Genomic DNA, 21537 nt, shown 5'->3' on the forward strand with positions numbered 1-21537 from the left:
CCTGTCGTCTTGGTTAACCCTTTCCACTGGACCAAGACCTGGCTCTGTCAAGCCCGTGTGGTGGCTGATGTGCAACGGTCACCCCACGTTAAAAAAATCCACACAAAGGCATCTTCCACCCCCTCAATTGGATTCAGGACTGGAACATCGGGTCCTTCATCGAAACTCCTGTGAACTCATGGAAGCAAATCGTCCTCGATCGAGGGACCGCCTATGATGATGATGATCAATGTACTGGTCAGGTGGGCAGAACTGTGGCAAATGGAATTCAATCCGGATAAGTGTGAGGTAATGCATTGGGGAGCTTTAACAAGGCAAGGGAATACACATTAAATGGTACGACACTGAAAAGTGTAGAGGAATAAAGGGACCTTGGAGTGCAGGTCCGCAGATCCCTGAAGGTAGCAGGCCAGGTAGTTAATGTGGTTAAGAAGGCATATGGAATACTTGCCTTTATTAGTCAAGGCATGGAATACAAGAGCAAGGAGGTTATGCTTGAACTGTACAAAACACTGGCTACACCACAGCTGGAGTACTGCGTGCAGTTCTGGTCACCACATTACAGGAAAGATGTGATTTCACTGGAAAGGGTGCAGAGGAGATTTACTAGAATGTTGCCTGGTCTGGAGAATTTTGGCTATGAGGATAGTTTGGAGATGCTGAATCTGTTTTCTTTGCAACAGAGGCGTCTGAGCGGAGACCTGATTGAGGTGTATAAAATTGAGGGGCCTGGATATAATGGATAGGAAGGTCCTGTTTCCCTTGGCAGAGGGGTCAACAACCAGGGGGAATAGAATTAAAGTAATTGGGGGAGGGTTAGAGGGGATATGAGGGGACATTTCATCACCCAGAGGGTGGTGGGGGTCTGGAACTCAATGCCTGAAAGGGTGGTAGAGGGAGGGACCCTCACCACATTTAAAAGATACGTGGATGTGCACTTAAAGTGCCGCAACCTACAGAGGTCTGGACCGAGAGCTGGAAAGTGGGATTAGGCTGGATAGCTCTTGGTCGGCCGGTGCGGACACGATGGGCCGAAATGGCCTCACTCTGTGCTGAAACTTTCTGATTCTATGATTCTATTAATATCGATATATATACATATATATAATATATACCTTTACCAGAATTTTTCCTTGGTGGTCGAGTGGTTAAGATCCCGAGCACTAACCCTCTTTCTATTCTCAATCAGTTTATCGCATGAAAATAATTGAGGTCTGTGAGAGGATGAATAATTGCATACCTCGGGAGCCTATTATCAGCGAGGGCAGGCATCGACGACGAGGTTCAACACTGCCTCCAGTGCGCCAGTGCAGCCTTCGGCCGCCTGAGGAAGAGAGTGTTCGAACATCAGGCCCTCAAATCAGCCACTAAGCTCATGGTCTACAGGGCTGCAGTGATACCCGTCCTCCTGTATGGCTCAGAGACATGGACCTTATACAGTGGGCACCTCAAGTCGCTGGAGAAATACCACCAATGATGTTTCTGCAAAATCCAGCAAATCCCCTGGGAGGACAGACGCACCAACGTTAGCGTCCTCAATCAGGCTAACATCCCCAGCATCGAAGCACTGACCACACTCGACCAGCTCCGTTGGACGGGCCTCATTGTTCGCATGCCTGACACAAGACTCCAAAAGCAAGCGCTCAACTTGGAACTCCTACACGGCAAGCGAGCCCCAGGTGAGCAGGGGAAACGTTTTAAGGACCCTTAAAGCCACTTCATAAAATGCAACATCCCCAACAACAGCTGGGAGTCCCTCGATAAAGACCACCCTCAGTGGAGGAAGAGCATCTGGAGGACGCTGAGCAACTCGAGTCTCATCGTCGAGAACATGTAGAACACATGCACAGGCAGCGGAAGGAGCGTGTGGCAAACCAGTCCCACCCACCCTTTCCTTCAACCACTGTCTGTCCAACCTGTGACAGAGACTGTAATTCCTGTATTGGACGGTTCAGTCACCTGAGAACTCACTTTTAGAGTGGAAGCAAGTCTTCTTCGATTTCGAGGGACTGCCTATGATGATGATGAATTGCTGTAATCACCGTTAATAACCCCGTTACTTCCTGTTACACACTGAGTTTACAGACTCTCTGGCTTCTCCTGCCCTTTGCGGGACACTTGTTCCGGTTGTAACTTTACAAACTGGGTGAGTTCGCTGATCGCGGGGAGACGGCAGGAGTCTCTGTGGCCCACTGTGAGGATGTGGAAGTGAACATGGTGGGTGGTAATTATGTGACATTTCTGTAAAGGGCAGCGGAGGAGAAGGATTGAGAGCTTTCAGTGTGGGACAGAAGTTGTTCAAGGTGAGCCAACACATTCCTGATCCTCCTCTCTTCTTCTGAGGCAGTCCCCCGGAGTCGAGGATGACTTGCTTCCACATCAGCATCGGTCCCGATCAGCGCCGAGGGAGCTCACTGTTCAGCTCCCCTCTGTTGTGCTTCCTGTAACACATGTTTCTGTAGTGTAGCGGTTATCACGTCGCTTTACATGTGAAAATTTCCTGGTTCTATCCCGGGCGGGAACATTATGTTTAAACTTGCTGTGGATGAACAATCGGAGGCGAGTTGAGTCTCCTGGCAAAAAAGCAGATGCTGCCTGTGCGGTACCAGAACTGAACACAGTCCCCCAAGTGAGGTCTAACCAGGGCTTTGTGGAGCTGCACACAACATCTGTCCCCTTGTGTTCCAGTTATACGAACATAAGAAATAGGAGCAGGAGTTGGCCACACCGTCCCTCGACCCTGCTCCGCCATTTAATAAGATCATGGCTGATCTGATCATTGACTCAGCTCCACTTCCCCGCCAGCTCCCCATAACCCCTTATCCCCTCATCATTTAAGAAATTATCGATTTCTGTCTTAAATATATTCAATGTCCCAGCTTCTGTGGCAGCGAATTCCGTAGATTTACAACCCTCTGAGGGAAGAAATTGCTCCCCATCTCAGTTTTAAATGGGCGGCCCCTTAATCTAAGATCTAGTTCTAGTCTCCCCCACCAGTGGAAACATCCTCTCTGCATCCACCTTGTCGAGCCCCCTCATAATCTTATACATTTGGATAAGATTACGACCCATTCTTCTGAATTCCAATGAGTAGAGGCCCAATCTAAACAACCTTTCCTCAGAAGTCAACCCCCTCAACTCTGGAATCGACCAGTGAACCTTCTCTGAACTGCCTCCAGAGCAAGTATATCCTTTCGTAAATATGGAAAACAAAACTGCACGCAGCATTCCAGGTGTTGCCTCACCAATACCCTGTATAACTGGAGCAAGATTTCCCTGCTTTTATACTCCAGCCCCTTTGCAATAAAGGCCAAGATTCCATTGGCCTTCCTGATCACTTGCTGGTGATCGAGTTCGCGAGATATGAAGGCCAGATAACATTAGTTTTATTTGATAATTTTCTGTAACTGCCCATGACATTTACATAAAACCATGTTGACTCTGTCAAATCATGTTATAATTTTCGAAGTGCCCTGACACCACTTCCTTACCAATGGATTACAGCATTTTCCCGATGACTGATGTCAGACTAACTATCCTGTAGTTCCCGGTTTTCTCTCTCCCTCCTTTCTTGAATAGCGATGTTACATTTTCTACCTTCCGATCCACTAGGACTGTTGTAGAATCTGGACATCGTGGTGCAACGCTTACGGGTCTAACTCCCGATCAGGAGGCTGCGTGTTCAAATCAGTTAATTTAGCTGTTGTTCTTCCGGAATTGATATTGTGTTTGCTGTTTCACAATAACCAGACCCTTGCTCTAAAACCTTTCTCACTGTTTCCCCAGGGGCACGTTCATGTTACAATGAACATTCTGAATCAGATGCCTGAAGTACAGTGTGTAAAATGGGATCTGGTTCAACAGTTAACATGCAAAACACAGAACCAATTATTGAATTATCGACTTTCCCTCAGTTAACATTACTTTCACTTGCAAAAGAAGCTGATCGGTTAATTAATGAAGTTTGCCCGAGAAAGCGACATAAAATTTAACAATAATGATTCACCCAACCTGGGGCTCAAACCCACAACCCTGAGAATAAGAGCCTCATGTTGGATCGACTGAGCGAGCAAGGATTATGTTAATCACATTTCCTGTCGGTGAGGCGCCTGTTGGTTCCGTCCCATTTCCCTGTGTTTCCCGATCCTGTCTGTCTCTCTGGCTCTGTTTAATCTGTGTGTGGCCACCTCCAGTTTGATTTTGAACGAATACCTGTGTTTGTGTATTCAGTAAAAACAGAAAATGCTGGAAACACGCAGCAGGTCGGGCAGTATCTGTGGAGGTGGGGAAGTGGGAATAATCGATGGGTTTTTTTGTGGCTTTTATCTGCTGCTGGGAAGTGAGGCAGCGCTGCAGGATGCTTTTTTTCGAGGTGTAAGCAGAGGTTTCCGTCGTGTAATGGTTATCACCTTCGCCGCACATGTGAAATATCCTCGGTTTGAGCACGGACAGAAACATTATTTTAGCGAATATTTTTCTGTGGGATACATTTTAAAAAGTCGCCCCAGGTTCCTTGTATCATGAGCGATGGGCATTTTAACTCACTCTCCTAAAATACAGTGTGTGTAAAATCAGATAGGGGATAAAACTTCATCAATGATTAAAGTTCCTTAACGCAGTAAAGTTCAGTTGTTGAAGTTTCCATCGATGCATTGCATAAACATAACTGAGGTGTGTGAGAGGATTAATAATGGGCTTTAATCGTTAATGAGCCCATTACTTTATGTTATAGACCCAGGTTACACACTCTCCTGCTTCTGAAAGAGTTGAGATGCGTGTGGGGTGATTGGGGCACATCTTTCCCCACATTACAAGGCTCCATCGGTACTTCATTGACTTTAAATCACTTGGGGACATCCTGAGTTGTTGAAAGGCCACGTAAAAATGCAAGTCATTCTTTGCAAAAGTTCTAACCGCAAGTTCAAACTTCGCCGGCAAATGGAGGCTCACCCAGAATTTGTTTTCACACCACGACAAAGTCCTTAAAATTGGGATTCAGCAGTTCAGCTGCTCGCTGAACATTTCCGTCTGACCTGGTGCTGCAAGTGGAGATGTGTCCGCAGTGTAGCGTTTAACACGTTTGCCTCACACACGGGAAAGCTCACCGGGTGGGAATATTTTGTTGGAACTTTCTCCTCAAACATGTTCAGGTGAGAGATTGTTCTCCAGTGAAAGGACATAAGATCATAAGAACGTAAGAATTAGGAACAGGAGTCGGCCATTCGGTCCATTTTAAAGTTTTCAAAATGATTCCACGCGGGGACCTTTGGTGTGTTTGGGGCACATGATAACCACGACACTACAGACACACAGTGGTAGATGTAGTCTAAGGAACATAACCAGAGCTCCAACCAACACAGCTGGCCGATACTTCAGGAGCTGGTTTTACGAGAATAGAATGACGGTGCTATATTTAGGAAGGCTGTGAGAGTGGCAGGAATTGATCTCGTGTTTCCCAGACTTTATATGCAGGAACATTGGAACAGGAGGAGGCCATTTGGCAGCGAGTGGTTCGGATCCGGAATGCGCTGCCTGAAAGGGTGGCAGAGGCCGAATTAATCTTATCTTTCAAAATGGATTTAGATAAGTATCTGAAGGAACAATATCTCAGGGGGACGGGTAAAGGCCGGAGGAGTGGGACTAGCTGAGAGTCGGCACGGGCTCGACAGGCCGAACGGACTACTTCCGTGCTGCAACCGTTCCATGATTCTATATTACGTTTAAACTTGCTGTGGATGAACAATCGGAGGCGAGCTTAGTCTCCTGGTAAAAACGCTGATGCTGTCTGACCAGCTGAGATTTCCAGCAATTCTGTTTTTATTTTTTATTTATGGATTGAGTCGGTACAACCAGAGCTTTCTGATTCAGAAGATTCGGGGGGCACGGAAATTTGGGAGTTTAACGACTTTGAAAGGAACATTTTTGACTTGTGCAGCTTCGGTCAGAGAAATGTTTGTGTTATGATTTTTTCACAGAAAGGGATTCAGAATTACACCTTCTGGTTTAACACTTCTCTCTGGGCAAGCAGTTAAGCAATGGTTTCCATTGTATAGCAGTTATCATGTTAGTCTTTCACACACAAAAGGTCCCCAGTTCAAGCCCAGGCAGAAATATCATTTTAGAATATATTTGCTGTGAAATAAGTTGAACATAAGTACCCCAGGTTCCTTGTCTTATGAGCAATGAACATTTTAAACCAATCTCATAAAATACAGATTGTGTTAAGTCAGATAGGGTGTAAAATGTCATCGATGATTAAAGCTCCTGAAATTATTCCAGTTCAGTTTTTGAAGTCTCGACTGTAAATCTGCAAAACAATCCGGGTGGGAATATTGGCCCAAAAATTCCGGTTGGAGGCTTCCCGCGGACAATTCCCTTCCGACCGGAGATGTTTTACGAGCCTACCTGGTGGTCTAGGAGGCATCGTGGATTCCGCTGGGGAGGCGTTCTCTTCCCGCGCTGCGAAGCACGCTCCCGTCCGGAGGGATCCCACGTGTGACTGCTCAGCCAATTAAGTACGTATTCCACAGCTTTCCCATTAACAGCAATGAGACTCGCATACCTACGGGTTCTCAGTGCTTTTCATGAGAACAAAAAACACACACACACTGAGAAATAATAAAAAACAGACCTCACATAATTAAAATTAATTGAAATTAAAGTTAATAAGCGCATTAGAAAAAAACATGGTAGTTCCAATTTTTTTTATGCTTTGTAATTCGGGTTAAAAATAAACTTACCTTAGTTGGCAGAGTTTTTCACGCGATATTGTGTTTATTTTATTTTACTTTATTGTTGTTATGAGTGTTTTTAAACACTTGCGCCTGTAAAATTACGCTATGCGCTTGCTTTTTCAGCTGCAAGGATTTTGAGGATATTCGCTGGGCAAGATATGCGGAAATCCCGCAATCCGTAGAAACTTTGTACGGGCCCAGGATGTTGGAATTTCCCTAAACTTACTGCGGATGAAGAATCGGAGGCAAGTTTAGTCTCCTGGCAAATGCTGCCTGACCTGCTGAGCTTTCCAGCATTTGCTGTTTTTATTTGCTATTTATTCTCCTGGCAAAAGGGCTCCCTTATTCCTTAATTGCTCTTTATTTAACTTCAATAAATAGATAACTTTGAGTGAGAGAAAACGGATCCACCGGGGACCTTTCGCGTGTGAGGACAACGTGATATCCGCTACACTGCAGCCCATCAAAGGGCGAGAAACCACTGAATATAAATGATGAGCTCACAAATATCAGGGGCAGTGCAGTCTGGTCAACGTCAAACCCTCCTTTCTTATTCAGCAGAGGCATGAACGGGAGTCAGACGCCACAAAGTTTAATTAAAGATACAAATACAAGTAACACTTCCAAATCTTTTCACTGTAAAATTCTTTCACTTTATTTCAAATCGTACTGTGTTGAATTTGAAAATGAGCACCGTGGGATTTTATCTTCACCACTGATTTCCTGCATTGTTTCACATTGCAACATTAAGTTGTGAAAATACTGGCAAAACTGAGCCCCTGATTATTTCACGTCTGGGTCACATTACTTTTGGATAATTCCAGAATTAATATATTCTTTGCTGTTTGGCAATAACCAGACCCATGCTCCAAGGTCTGTCTCACTGTTTCCCCGGTGTCAGGCAGAGATACGCCTGCTGCCCTCATTTATTTCATGTGACAGGACACAAAAGTTCAAAATCAACCTGCAGATGGCCACATGCAGCATGAAATAGTCAGGATGGCCGAGCGGTCTCAGGTGCTGTGTTCAGTTTGCAGTTTTTTCTGGAAGTGTGGGTTCGAGTCCCACTTCTTCATTATCATCATTAAGCAAAACCCATTTGTTCGGCACCACGACCAACTCCTTAAAAGTGGGATTCAGCAGTTCACCTGCTGGCTTAACATTTCCGTCTGACCGGGTGCTGAAAGTGGAGATGTTTCCGCAGTGTCGCGGTTAACACGTTCGCCTCACACGCGAAAGCTCACCGGGTGGTAATATTGAATATTTTCTGGAGTTTTCTCCTCATACATGCTCAGGGGCGAGATTGTTCTCCTGTGAAAGGTCATAAGATCATAAACATGTAAGGATCAGGAGCAGGTAAAAATACATCTCCTCACCCCACATCCCCCGCCCCGGATTTTTCCTTTTACCAACTATCTTATGTCTGTGTCCTCTGGTTGCCGAGACTCCTGCCCGTGGAAACAGTTTCCCCACAATTCTGAAAACCTCTATTAAATCTCCCCTTGACTGTGATTACTGGGGTTCAATGTGGGGAAGAGTCAGTTCATCCACTTTGCACCGAAGAATGATCGACCAGTGCATGATCTAAAAACATTATGTCAGAGAAGATTTTTTCTGTGAAATAGTTGGTCCTGTTAATTTTAATAAAAGTTGCACCGGGTTCCTGGAGTCATAAGTGATACGTCCTTGCTGGACAGTATAAATGCACACGAGGCCCATGCTTGAGAGAAGGTCAGTCTGTGACCTGTCCTTTATTCCTTTGCATTCAAGTGATGAAATTGGGTGGAGCTTCCCCTTTTATACCTGAAGGTCCAGGTTAGCAGTGTCGCCCGCAAGTTCACCACCTAGTGGTCTTTGTTCTGACAGTATACAACTTGTCAGTTTATACTTGGGTTACAATGCAGGTTGAATACATGACATCACCTACCACCCCAAAGTCTTATTGGGATCACAGGTTGAGTCTCTCTGGTGGTTTACGCTCACTTGTAGAGTGCCTGAGTTGGGGCTCCGGTTGTTGGGCGCTGGCCTGTGTGTCTGCTGTTTGCAGTGCTCAGGCCTATCCGAATTGCCCACAGTGACTGGGCTCTCCTTCCTTTGGTTCTAGTGTTCGGTCACCTGTGCTGGAGTGAACTCTATATCGTGTTCTTCCTCTGCTTCTTTTATAGGGTTGCTTAACCTCCTTTTTGTTTGATCCACGTGTTTGGGCAGATTTTTCCATTGGTAAGTTTAACTACCAGAATCCTATTGCCCTCTTTGGCAATCACAGTGCCTGTGAGCCATTTAGGCCCTGCAGTGTAGTTATGGACAACAACAGGGTCGTTTACACCAATATATCGTGCCCTCGCATTCGTGTCATGGTAGTTATATTGTGATCGGCGCCTGCTCTCAACAATTTCTTTCATGGTGGGGTGTATAAGGGATAACGGGTTTGAGCGTCCTTATCATTAGCAGCCCTGCGGGTGGAACCCCTGTGAGCGAGTGTGGTCGGGATCTATTGGCCAACAGGAGGCGTGATAAGTGGCTTTTTAGGGAACCCCCTTGGATTCTGAGCAGCCCTGTTTGATTATCTGCACTTTTCGTTCTGCCTGGCCGTTTGAGGCTGGCTTGAACGGTGCCTTTCTGACATGGTTAATTCCATTGCCTGCCATGAAGTCCTGGAATTCAGTGCTTGTGAAGCACGGGCCATTGTCGCTGACCAAGATGTCCGGTAGACCGTGGGCGGCGAACATTGCCCGTAGACTTTCTACCGTGGCAGAGGATGTGCTTGAATTTAAAATGTCACACACAATCCATTTGGAGTGGGCGTCTACTACAACCAAAAACATTTATCCGATGAAAGGACCTGCGTAGTCATCATGGATGCATGACCAAGGCTTTGCGGGCCATGGCCTGGGGCTAAGGGGGGCTTCCCTGGGCGCAATACCTAGCTGGGCACACGTGTTGCACCTGCGAACATAAAGTTCCAGTTCTGCATCTATCCCTGGCCACCAAACGTGTGACCTGGCAATTGCCTTCATCATGACAATGCCCGGATACTCATTGTGGAGTTCTCTGATGAACACCTCTCTGCCCATCTGGGGCATGACTACGCGGTTTCGCCAAAGTAGGCAACCAGTCTGAATCGAGAGTTCATCCCTGCGCATGTGAAATGGTTTAAATTCCTCAGGGCATGCCCTGTACGTGGCTGCCCAGTCCCCATTCAGGACACATTTCTTGACTAGAGGCAAAAGCGGGTCTCTATTTGTCCAGACTTTAATCTGACGGGCTGTCACGGGTGAGCCTTCGCTTGCGAAAGCTTCAACAGCCATGACCATCTCAGCAGCATGCTCGGTAGCCCCCTCAGTGGTGGCTAGTGGGAGCCTCCTGCGTGCATCGGCGCAGTTTTCAGTGCCCGGTCTGTGCCGAATTGTGTAGTCACAGGCGGCTAACGTGAGTGCCCACCTCTGTATGCGGGCCGATGCGTTTGCATTTATGACCTTGTTGTCGGCCAAAAGTGAGGTTTGGCGTTTGTGATCTGTCTCCAGCTCAAATTTCCTCCCAAACAGGTATTGGTGCATTTTCTTTACCGAATATACATATGCGAGCGCCTCCTTTTCTATCATCCCGTAGCCCCTTTCTGACTGGGACAGACTTATGGAGGCATACGCTATCGGCTGTAACTGACCCTTGGCATTGACATGCTGCAACACACACCCGACACCATAGGACGACGCATCGCACGTTAAAACAAGTTTCTTACATGGGTCATATCGCGTTAACAGATTGTTGGAACATAACAAATTGTGTGCTCTATTAAAAGCCCTTTCCTGGCTGTCCCCCCAGACCCATTCGCGACCTTTGCTTTGGAGCATGTGTAGCGGCTCTAGCAGCGTGCTCAATTTGGGAAGAAAGTTATCAAATAGTTCGGGAGCCCCAGGAACAAACGGAGCTCCATCGTGTTACGGGGTCTGGGTGCTCTCTGGATCGCTTCCGTCTTGGACGCAGTAGGGCTCATCCCGTCTACTCCTACCCTCATCCTCAGGAATTCTACCTCTGGAGCTAGGAAGATGCACTTCGCCTTTTTCAGTCGCAGCCCTACCCGGTCCAGTCTGCATAGCACCTCCTCCAGGTTGTGGAGGTGTTCTTCAGTATCGTAACCCGTGATGAGGATGTCGTCCTGAAAAACCACCGTCCCTGGAATCGACTTGAGGAGGCTTTCCATATTTCGTTGGAAGATCGCGGCGGCCAAGCGAATCCCGAACGGACATCTGTTGTACTCAAACAACCCCTTGTGTGTCGTGATGGTGGTCAGCTTCTTCAACTCACTCGCCAGGTCCTGGGTCATGTAAGCTGAGGTCACGTCCAATTTTGAAAAATTTTCCCACCGGCTATCATCGCAAAGAGGTCCTCCGCTCTCGGTAGCGGGTACTGGTCTTGGAGTGACACCCGATTGATGGTGGCCTTGTAATCACCATATATCCTGACCGACCCATCCGCCTTGAACACCGGTACAATCGGGCTCGCCCAGTCACTGAATTCGACTGGCAAAATGATACCTTCCCTCAGCAGGCGGTTCAATTCACCTTCTATCTTTTCCCGCATCACGTACGGCACTGCTCTGGCCTTGTGTTGTCCTGGCCTGGCTTCTGGGTTTATGTGAATCACTACCTTGGCCCCCATGAAAGTGCCAATGCCGGGTTGAAATAATGAGTCAAATTTGTGCAGGAACTGTGAGCATGATACTCGCTCCACAGAGGAAATAGCATTGACATTGCCCCATTTCCAGTTCATGACAGCAAGCCAACTCCTCCCCAGTACTGCGGGACCGTCCCCCGGGACAACCCAGAGTGGCAACCTGTTCTCCGAATCGTTGTGGGTCACGATTACAGTGGCGCTACTGAGCACCGGAATGATCTCCTTGGTGTATGTCGTAGCTGTGCATCAATCGGTGATAATTTTGGCCTTACTGGCCTTGGACGCCCACAACTTTTCGAACTATTTGATATCCATCAGGGACTGGCTAGCCCCCGTGTCTCGCTCCATTGATACTGGGATGCCACTGAGGAGCACTTTCATCATTATCGGTGGCGTCCTGGTGTATGAACTGTATACGTCCTCCAAATGAGCTCACTGAACTTCAGCTTCCAGCGATTTCCCCCAGCGTTCATTTCTGCAATTTCTGTAGGTATTTTGCTCATCTCTGCAAACTCCGGCTGAGTTTGTGCCTCCATGCCTCCAACATGAGCTGTTGTTGGAAACATAAGGTCCCATGCTAGTCAATCGTCCCTGACTACCCCTGTGACTGTCCTTGAGTGTGCCATTAACAGGTGTTGATGGCCCCAATACTGGCCACATTGTCCCTTGCAATGGTGTGAATCGCCGTTCTGCTTGCCATTATCTCTGTCGAACTCCCCCTCTGGGTTCGACTATATGTTGGGCATGCCCAATTGCCCTTGTCTGCCTGGAGAACTGTGCGCTACTTCAACAATGTTGATTCTCTGTCCCAACCATTCCTTAACACAGTATCTCTCGTCTGTTCTGCTAGTGGCCATGCTCACGTGGTTTAAATCCCAGTTTCTCGTCGCCATTGATACATCCTTACTATACAATATAAATGCACACGAGGCCCATGCTTGAGAGAAGGTCAGTCTGTGGCCTGTCCTTTATTCCTTCACACTCAAGTGATGAAAGTGGGTGGAGCATCCCCTTTCATACCTGAAGGTCCAGGTTAGGAGTGTCTCCCAAAAGTTCACCACCTAGTGGTCATTGTTCTCACAGTGTACAACTGAGGTCAGATTATATACGGGTTACAATGTTGGTTGAATACATGACAATAAGCACTTAAAATGTTAAACCATTCTCCTAAAATACAGTGTGTAAACGAGATAGGGATAATAGTTCATTACATGTAAAGAGAAAATTAATGATTGAAGCTAGCAAAAGATCCTCTCGGAATGAGTGATCACAGTATGGTTGAATTTGTAATGCAGATTGAGGGTGAGGAAGTAGTGTCTCAAACGAGCGTACGATGCTTAAACAAAGGGGTCTATAGTGGGATGAGGGCAGAGTTGGCTAAAGTAGACTGGAAACACAGACTAAACGGTGGCACAAGTGAGGAACAGTGGAGGACTTTTAAGGAGCTCTTTCAGAGTGCTCAATAAAAATATATTCCAGTGAAAAAGAAGTGCGGTAAGAGAAGGGATAACCAGCCGTGGATAACCAAGGAAATAAAGGAGAATATCAAATTAAAAACCAATGCGTATAAGGTGGCCAAGGTTAGTGGGAAAATAGAAGATTGGGAAAATTTTAAACGACAGCGAAGAATGACTACGAAAAAAATAAAGAAAGGAAAGATAGATTACGAAGGTAAACTTGTGCAAACAAAAAAACGGATAGTTAAAGCTTTTACCGATATATAAAACGGAAAAGAGTGACTAAAGTAAATGTTGGTCCCTTAGAAGATGAAAAGGGGGATTTCATAATGGGAAATGTGGAAATGGCTGAGATATTAAACAATTATTTTGCTTGGTCTTCACAATGGAAGACACAGAATCCATGCCAGAAATTGCTGGTCACAGGATTGTGGGAAGGGAGGACCTTGAAACAATCACTATCACGAGGGGGTTAGTGCTGGACAGGCTAATGGGACTCAAGGTAGACAAGTCCCCTGGTCCTGATGAAACGCCAGGGTACTAAAAGAGATGGCGGAAGTTATAGCAGATGCATTCGTTATAATCTAGCAAAATTCTCTGGACTCTGGGGAGGTACCAGCGGATTGGAAAGCAGCTAATGTAACGCCTCCGTTTAAAAAAGGGGGCATACAAAAGGCAGGTAACTATAGGCTGGTTAGTTTAACATCTGTAGTAGGGAAAATGCCTGAAACTATCATGAAGGAAGAAATAGCGGGACATCTAGGTAGGAATAGTGCAATCAAGCAGACGCAGCATGGATTCATAAAGGGGAAATCATGTTTAACTCATTTACTGGAATTCTTTGAGGATATAACGAGCATGGTGGAAAGAGGTGTACCGATGGATGTGGTGTATTTAGATTTTCAAAAGGCATTCGATAAGGTACCACACAAAAGGTTACTGCAGAAGATAAAGGTATGCGAAGTCAGTGGAAATGTATTAGCATGGATAGAGAATTAGCTGGCTAACAGAAAGCAGAGAGTCGGGATAAATGGGACCTTGTCGGGTTGGAAATCGGTGGTTAGTGGTGTGCCACAGGGATCGGTGCTGGGACCACAACTGTTTACAATATACATAGATGACCGAGGAAGAGGGGACAGAGTGTAGTGCAACAAAATTTGCAGATGACACAAAGATTAGTGGGAAAGCAGGTTGTGTAGAGGACACAGAGAGGCTGCAAAGAGATTTAGATAGGTTAAATGAATGGGCTAAGGTTTGGCAGATGGAATACAATGTCAGAAAGTGTGAGGTCATCCACCTTGGGAAAAAAAACAGGAAAAAGGGAATATTATTTGAATGGGGAGAAATTGCAACATGCTGCGGTGCAGAGGGACCTGGGGGCCCTTGTGCATGAATCCCAAAAAGTTAGTTTGCAGGTGCAACAGGTAATCAGGAAGGCGAATAGAATGTTGGCCTTCATTGCGAGAGGCATGGAGTACAAAAGCACGGAGGTCCTGCTGCAACTGTATAGGGTATTGGTGAGGCCGCACCTGGAATACTGCATGCAGTTTTGGTCACCTTACTTCAGGAAGGATATACTAGCTTTGGAGGGTGTACAGAGACAATTCACTCGGCATATTCCGGAGATGAGGGGGTTACCTTATGATGACAGATTGAGTAGACTGCGTCTTTACTCGTTGGAGTTCAGAAGGATGAGGGGTGATCTTGTCGAAACATTTAAAATAATGAAAGGGATAGAAGGGATAGACAAGATAGAGGCAGAGAGGTTGTTTCCACTGGTCGGGGAGACTTCAACTAGGGGGCACATCCTCAAAATACGGGGGAGCCAATTTAAAACCGAGTTGAGAAGGAATTCCTTCTTCCAGAGCGTTGTGAATCTGTGGAATTCCCTGCCCAAGGAAGCAGTTGAGGCTCGCGCATTGAATGTATTCAAGTTACAGATCGATAGATTTTTAACCAATAAGGGAATTAAGGGTTATGAGGAGCGGGCGGATAAGTGGAGCTGAGTCCACGGACAGATCAGCCGTGATCTTGTTGAATGGCGGAGCAGGCTCGAGGGGCTAGATGGTCGACTCCTGTTCCTAAATTTCATGGTCTTATGTTCTTATGTACCACTATCCCTCAGTAACCATATTATCATTTCTTTAATTCAGCAAAAGAAAGTTATCGGTTCATTGAACGTGGTTAAATTAATTCATTTTTTCACATTACCTGCATGTTGACATTTTGATCGGGCTATTAGTTTGAAAACTGTGTTGCAAATATTATCTCCCTGACCAAGAATCGAACCTGTGTTGCGGTGGTACAAGGGGTGGATTGAGTGAATCATTGGAATGTGATTTAAAGTGGCGTTTACTGTAGTGTATGTCGGCACCTTTCGTAATGACTACACGAGGCAGGGTATGATACTTAAACTGTGTGGACCTGTAGTCCTTCATTTGAAGCTCATCGAGTGAGGACAACAAGCTGTGAGCTCCTTTATATACTGGGTTGCAGGTAACCTTTCGGTCTCAAGCAGCAGCTTTCTCTGGTATCGATAAGGTGTGTACAGTGTAAGAGTACATTCAGTGTTGCATAGCAGTGTTACAGACGTCACACAGTAAACAGGCATGCATACACAACAGTTACAATCTTTTCCGGTGTGAATCAAGTGAACTGAAAATGACAATAATGTCATGAACTATAATGATGCAGCAGTGAAACGGTATCTAGGTTCCTGGTTGTCGAGTGGTAAGGATTCCATGCTCTCAACGTTGTGTCCTGGGTTCAATTCCTACTCTGGGAAGTTGTACTTTTAATTCAAAAACCTTATAAAAAAAAGAGATCATTTATTTTACAGATCTATATGCAAATCATGTATAAAAAATAAGAATCATTGACTTGAACATCATTAATTAATACATAAATTATTTTGTAAATCATTTACCATTTATTTTGCCATGAGCATGTGAGGAACTTTTATCCCGATCTCATTGGGTTTAATTGTGGTACAAATGACGAACCGGGGGCTGGGTTAAGGAAAGGTTTACGTAGTGTAGCCGTTATCATGTTCACCTCCCACATGAAATGTCCCTGGTTTGAGCCTGGGCGCGTGCTTTATTTTAGAATATATTTGCTGTGAAATACATTGAACAAAAGTAGCCCCAGGTTCCGTGTCTTATGAGCAATGAACATTTTAAAACAATCTCCTAAAATACAGGGTGAGTAAAGTCAGATTTATGGATTGAGTCGGCACAACTAGAGCTTTCTGATCCAGAAGATTCGGGGGTGCGTTAATTTGGGAGTTTGACGAATTTGAAAGGAACATTTTTGACTTGTGCAGCTTCGGTCAGAGAAACGTTTGTGAAAAGATTTTTTCACAGAAAGAGATTCAGAATTACACCTTCTGGCTTAACAATTCTCTCTGGGCAGTAAGTTCAGCAGTGGTTTCTGTAGTGTAGTGGTTATCACGTTCGTCTCACACACGAAAGACCCTGTTTCGAGCCGGGCATAAACATCATTTTAGAATATATTTGCTGTTTAATAAATTGAAAAAAGTACCCCAGGTTCCTTGTCTTCTGAGCAATGAACTTTTGAAACCAATTTCTAAAATTCAGAGTGTGTTAAGTCAGATAGGGTGTAAAATATCATCTATGATAAAAGCTCCTGAAATTATTACAGTTCAGTTTTTGAAGTATTGACTCTAAGTCTGCAAAACAATCCGGGTGGGAATATTGGCCCAAAAATTCCGGTTGGAGGCTTCCCGCGGACAATTCCTTTCCGATCGGTGATGTTTTAATCACCCCACCTCCCACAGAGTTTAATTAATTGCATGTAATTATTTAAAAATGTTTGAATTAAAAAGTTACTTTCTGAACTCGGGCTCCCTCTGTGAATGCCTAACCACTAAACGAGCAGGATCCACATTCAATAATTTAATTCCAGACTTCATATTTTCTTTGCTGTTTCACAATAACCAGACCTATGCTCCAAAATCTGTCTCACCGTTTCCCCGGTGTCAGTCAGAGAAGCACATGGGACTGAATCAGTGACTTTGCTTTTTCGACCTGTCTTCTGAAGCGCCGCACGGTCCCACTCCGACAGTCAATGAGCTGTTGGGACGTCAGTGTATCCAGGCTGCGGGTGGCCACCCCGAGCGCAGCAGAGGAGTTTCTGCATTAGTTCTGGGTAGAGCCAGTATTTCCCCTTCTCTCTTCCTCTTGTCTCTATCCCTCAGCTTTGTATTCTGGATTTATTCCCCCGGCCTCATTTTATGTGTTTAAAAGGGAACAAAAGATGAAGTGGGCGACACTCTGGAACAATTTCTCTCACTCAAATATATCTATTTAGTGAAGTGAAATAAAGAGCAATTAAAGAATAAGGGAGAAGCCACTGTCGCCCTTTTGACAGGAGAATAAACTCGCCCATGGCTGTTCATCCACAGCAAGTTTAAACATAATCTTCCTGCACGGGATCCTTTCACGTGGAAAGCAAACGTGATAACGGCTCCACTGCGGAAACCGCTCTGACCAGAAGTACAGCAGAGAGCAGCTGACCAGTGAATGCCTTCTGTGCTGATCGGGAATGTGTTGGCTCACCTTAAACAACTTCTGTCCCTCACTGACAGCTGTCAATCCTTCTCCTCCGCTGCCCTTTACACAAACATGTCACTGATCCCCACCCACCACCCCACATCCCCATCGTGTTTTCTTCCATGTTAGCACAGTGTGGCCGCGGAGGCACCTACTCTCTCCGCGCGGTTAGTGAACTCAGTCAGTCTGTAAAATTAAAGGGGAACAAGTGTCCCGCAAAGGGCAGGGGAAGGGAGAGAGTCTGTAACCTGGGTTTAATTGTTTGTCAAGGCAACCCGTCCTGTTGTGTATTTCCAGCAGTTTCCTACTTTCACAGGTGGAGATACCAGGGCTGGACCATGTTCCTAAAATACAATGAGGTCGGATAAACGTTCCTCACGTACTCAGGGCAAAATAAATATTTGAAGTTCTACAATGGATTAATTAATGATGTTTAAATCAATGAATCTTTTTTTCACATGAGATGCATGTAACTCTTTCTTCTAAGGTTTTAATTTTGATGGAAGTGCAATTTCCCTGGCCGGAAATCGACCCAGGGCCGCGGTGGTGAGAGCGCCGAATCCTAATCACTGGACCACCAGGGAACGCTGCATTGCTGCATCGCTGCATCGTAATGCTTGGTGTCATTATTGTCCTTTTCAATCCACTTGTTTCACACCGAAACACATCGTAACCTTGATCTGAATTTAACGTCATGTAATTCTTTGAAATCACCTTTAAATGATTGGGTAAAACCACCCATTATACCACCGAAAAACAGCTTCGATTCCAGGTCAGGGCGGTAACTTCTGTAACAGCTTTTCAATTCAAAACCTTATAAAATTGACGACATGCAGCTAATATGAAAAAATAAGAATTCATTTAATCACCGTTAAATAACCGCTAACCTTTTTCAGGATGAAATAAATAATAATATAGTTACTGAGGGACAGTGGTATCTTTAATCATTCATTTTCTCTTTACATGTGATGAATTTTTATCCCTATCTCTTTACATGCTGTATGAGAAATTGTAAGTGTTTATGACTCAGTTGTAAAACCATTGATTGTGTGTGTGTCTATTCTTGATAGGAGGAGCACTTGAGACCGAAGTTCCAGTTCGATATATGTATCGATAGAATCAATTTTCACCAGTTCCTTTAAACCCAATAACATAATTTATTTTGATTGGACTGGATGGAGGAACATGATCCATGTAAAAATTGTTTTCGTTTTACTTGTGCTGAATGCTCATAAAAGTATTGGAGTGGGAACTCACTGGATAACAGCACAGCTGGCAATATTTGCGGAATATATTCGTGCAGCCAAAATGCACAATGACAACCCTGAACTGTGCGGCACCGAATCCTCGGTGAAAAACATTAAAAGGCTTCGCCCGGAGGTGGGTTTGGATTACCCACCTTTCAGTTACCAGCCGAATGCGCTAAACCAATGCGCCACAGATACACACTGAAAGACATGCAAAACCAGGGTGTCAGTCAGTTAAAGCTTCAGATTGCTCTGATCGGGATGGAACTTATCCACTCTCAGTTGTACTTTTCCCAAGTAAAGGGTGGGACATTCATTGTGGATGTGTGGAAGCAGTCTGGTCCCGCACACTGCAGTCACTTACATGTCACCGCCAACCAGCTCTCCCACAACCGGTGTGATCGACTTTCCAGCCTTCCAGTGCCGAAGTATGTTTCAAATGTTTTGGCGTAGTTGGTTCCATGGTGTAATGGTGAGCTCTCTTGACTTTAAATCCAGTGATCTGAGTTCAAATCTTGGTGAAACCTAAAGTTTTGTTGTCCCAGCTGCTGCAAATTTGGGACAAACAAGTGAAAGACACCTGGTGCTGGTGGGCAGTTTTGTTGCCTTTTTCATTGATGCTTGATCTACAAGTCGAGTTATCAAATTGTGTGCTCAACCGTCAGTTATCTGCTTCAAATCAGCGGAGGACAAATCACTTTGTTGTCTAATGCTGCCTTTGCCTGCACAATGTGTGCTGAGATTATCTGTGCAATATGCATTCCGCAGGATGAATAAAATCAATGCTTTTTGAAATGCAGACACTGCATGTTTTGCACTCGACAAAACGTTGCATTTTCTTTACATTCATTTTACATTAATGCATTGCAATGCCAACGCACTTTTTACGTGGCAAGATCGATAATTAGCAGAGCAGAATGAAGAGATCGCAAAGTTTCTGTGAAAGAATGGACTCAGTTGAGAATATTTTGTGAATTTTATTTTTCTGAGGCTATTTTCCCTGTGCTGGGGACACCCTGCGCTGATATGTGAAAAAGCTGGTTTTGTTAAAACTCCAGAGCCCGCATGACAGTTAGCTGGGACAAAAGACCTGTCAGTCATCCATTGACAAAAGAGCTGTCAGCCAGGAAGTGGGGCCACTGACAAAGCCACTCTAATTTGCAAAAGCACTTCTCACCTCCATCTCAGAAGGAGACACAGAACAATGAACCCACCAGCCTGGCCAGCCAAGGAGGAGCTGGGTCTTTCCCAACACAAAGTCTCAGAGAGATGCCCAGACTGAGGGCCATCAGCCCAATGCATGGGTGGGATGGCCCATCACTGACTAAGTACCCGTGCTTAGAAACAAAGGGGTTTTAAAGATTGGCGGGAAAGATAGGGGTAGCAAGACTCCCAGAAAGACAGGGTCCTTTCCACTTTATTTTTAGCTTGGAGCTTGGTGTGAAGCTTGGAGCTTGCAGCTTGCAGCTTGTGTCTAGAGAGAGCCCCCTCTCGCTCTTGCTCTCGCTCCACCGATCGATGTACCAGAGGAAGGGGCCGCAGAACTGCAGAAGAAGCCACCGAGACTGAAGACCAGGCAGTGACTTCCCACAGCTGAGCTGAGCAAGGAAACCGGCTGCGTGTGGTGGTGAACATGGTCGCGAGTGTCCCAAGCCAGTAACCAGATATCCCAGGCCAGCTGGGTAAGGGCTCAGGGTTTTCTCAGAAGTGAAGCTTTTCAGGGCTATTCTGGGGAGGGTAATACATTGGTAGGGGTGGGGTTAGAATCCACCAGGGAATTACTGTGTGTTACTAGGTTCATTTCTGTACTGTATGTATGTTGTTTGTAACCGGGATTTTATTCTCCACAGAGACAGTGATTTCGTTTAGCAGTGCATGTTTTAGCCAGTGCATGTTAGACCAAATAAATATACTATGATTTATTACCGAAGCATCCCTTTCCGTGACTCATTTAATTTACACTCTGAATAATAATTCCCGCATCTCGAACTTTCGTAAGGTGGGGACGATTCAAACCGTCCGTCTGGCAATTGGGCGAGGATCACAAACACTTACAATATTTACGAAAGGATATACTTGCTTTGGAGGCAGTTCAGAGAAGGTTCACTGGGTTGACTCCGGAGATGAGGGGTTGACTTATGAGAAAAGGTTGAATATGTTGGGCCTCTACTCATTGGAATTCAGAAGAATAATCACAGGAATATCCGCAGTCAGGAGCTGAAAAGGAATTCAAACCTAATACCGGTTTCGGGACAATCAGAATACTTTGTCACAGACAAGGCACCGGAAGGCTGGAAGGTAGATCACACTGGTTGTGGGAGAGCTGGTTGGTGGTGACATGTAAGTGTCTGCAGTGTGCGGGACCAGACTGCTTCCACGCATCCACAATGAATGTCTCTCCATTTATTTGGGAAAAGTACAACTGAGAGTGGACAAGTTCCATCCCGGTCGGAGCAATCTGAAGCTTTAACTGACTGACACCCTGGTTTGTGATGTCGTGCACATTATACTTCCATCAGTCTCTGTTGCGCAATGGGTTAGCGCGTTCGATTGTTAATCGAAAAGTTGGTGGTTCAACCCCACCCAGGGACAAAGCCTTTAACTGTTTTTCCCCGAGTATTCGGTGCCGCACAGTCCCAGGGTGTCATTGTGCGTTTTGGCTGCGTGAATATATTCCGCAAATGTTGCCAGCAGTGCTATTATCCAGTTAGTTCCCACTCCAATATTTTATGAGCATTCAGTTCAAGAAAAACGATAACAATGTTTTACATGGATCATATTCCTCCATCCAGCCCACTAGAAATAAATTATGTGATTGGGTTTAAAGAAACTGGTGGAAATTGATTCTATTGTT

General features: G+C 45.4%; 1 non-coding gene across 1 annotated transcript; it reads left to right on the plus strand.

Moving 5' to 3' along the window:
- Positions 1-21201: 21201 nt before the first annotated feature.
- On the plus strand, positions 21202-21275 carry trnan-guu (transfer RNA asparagine (anticodon GUU)). The gene has a single exon. It is a non-coding gene; the product is annotated as a tRNA-Asn (tRNA).
- The last annotated feature ends 262 nt before the right edge of the window (positions 21276-21537 follow it).

This window comes from Pristiophorus japonicus, unplaced genomic scaffold (genome assembly GCF_044704955.1).
Source record: "Pristiophorus japonicus isolate sPriJap1 unplaced genomic scaffold, sPriJap1.hap1 HAP1_SCAFFOLD_147, whole genome shotgun sequence".
In the NCBI taxonomy this organism is placed as follows: domain Eukaryota; kingdom Metazoa; phylum Chordata; class Chondrichthyes; family Pristiophoridae; genus Pristiophorus; species Pristiophorus japonicus.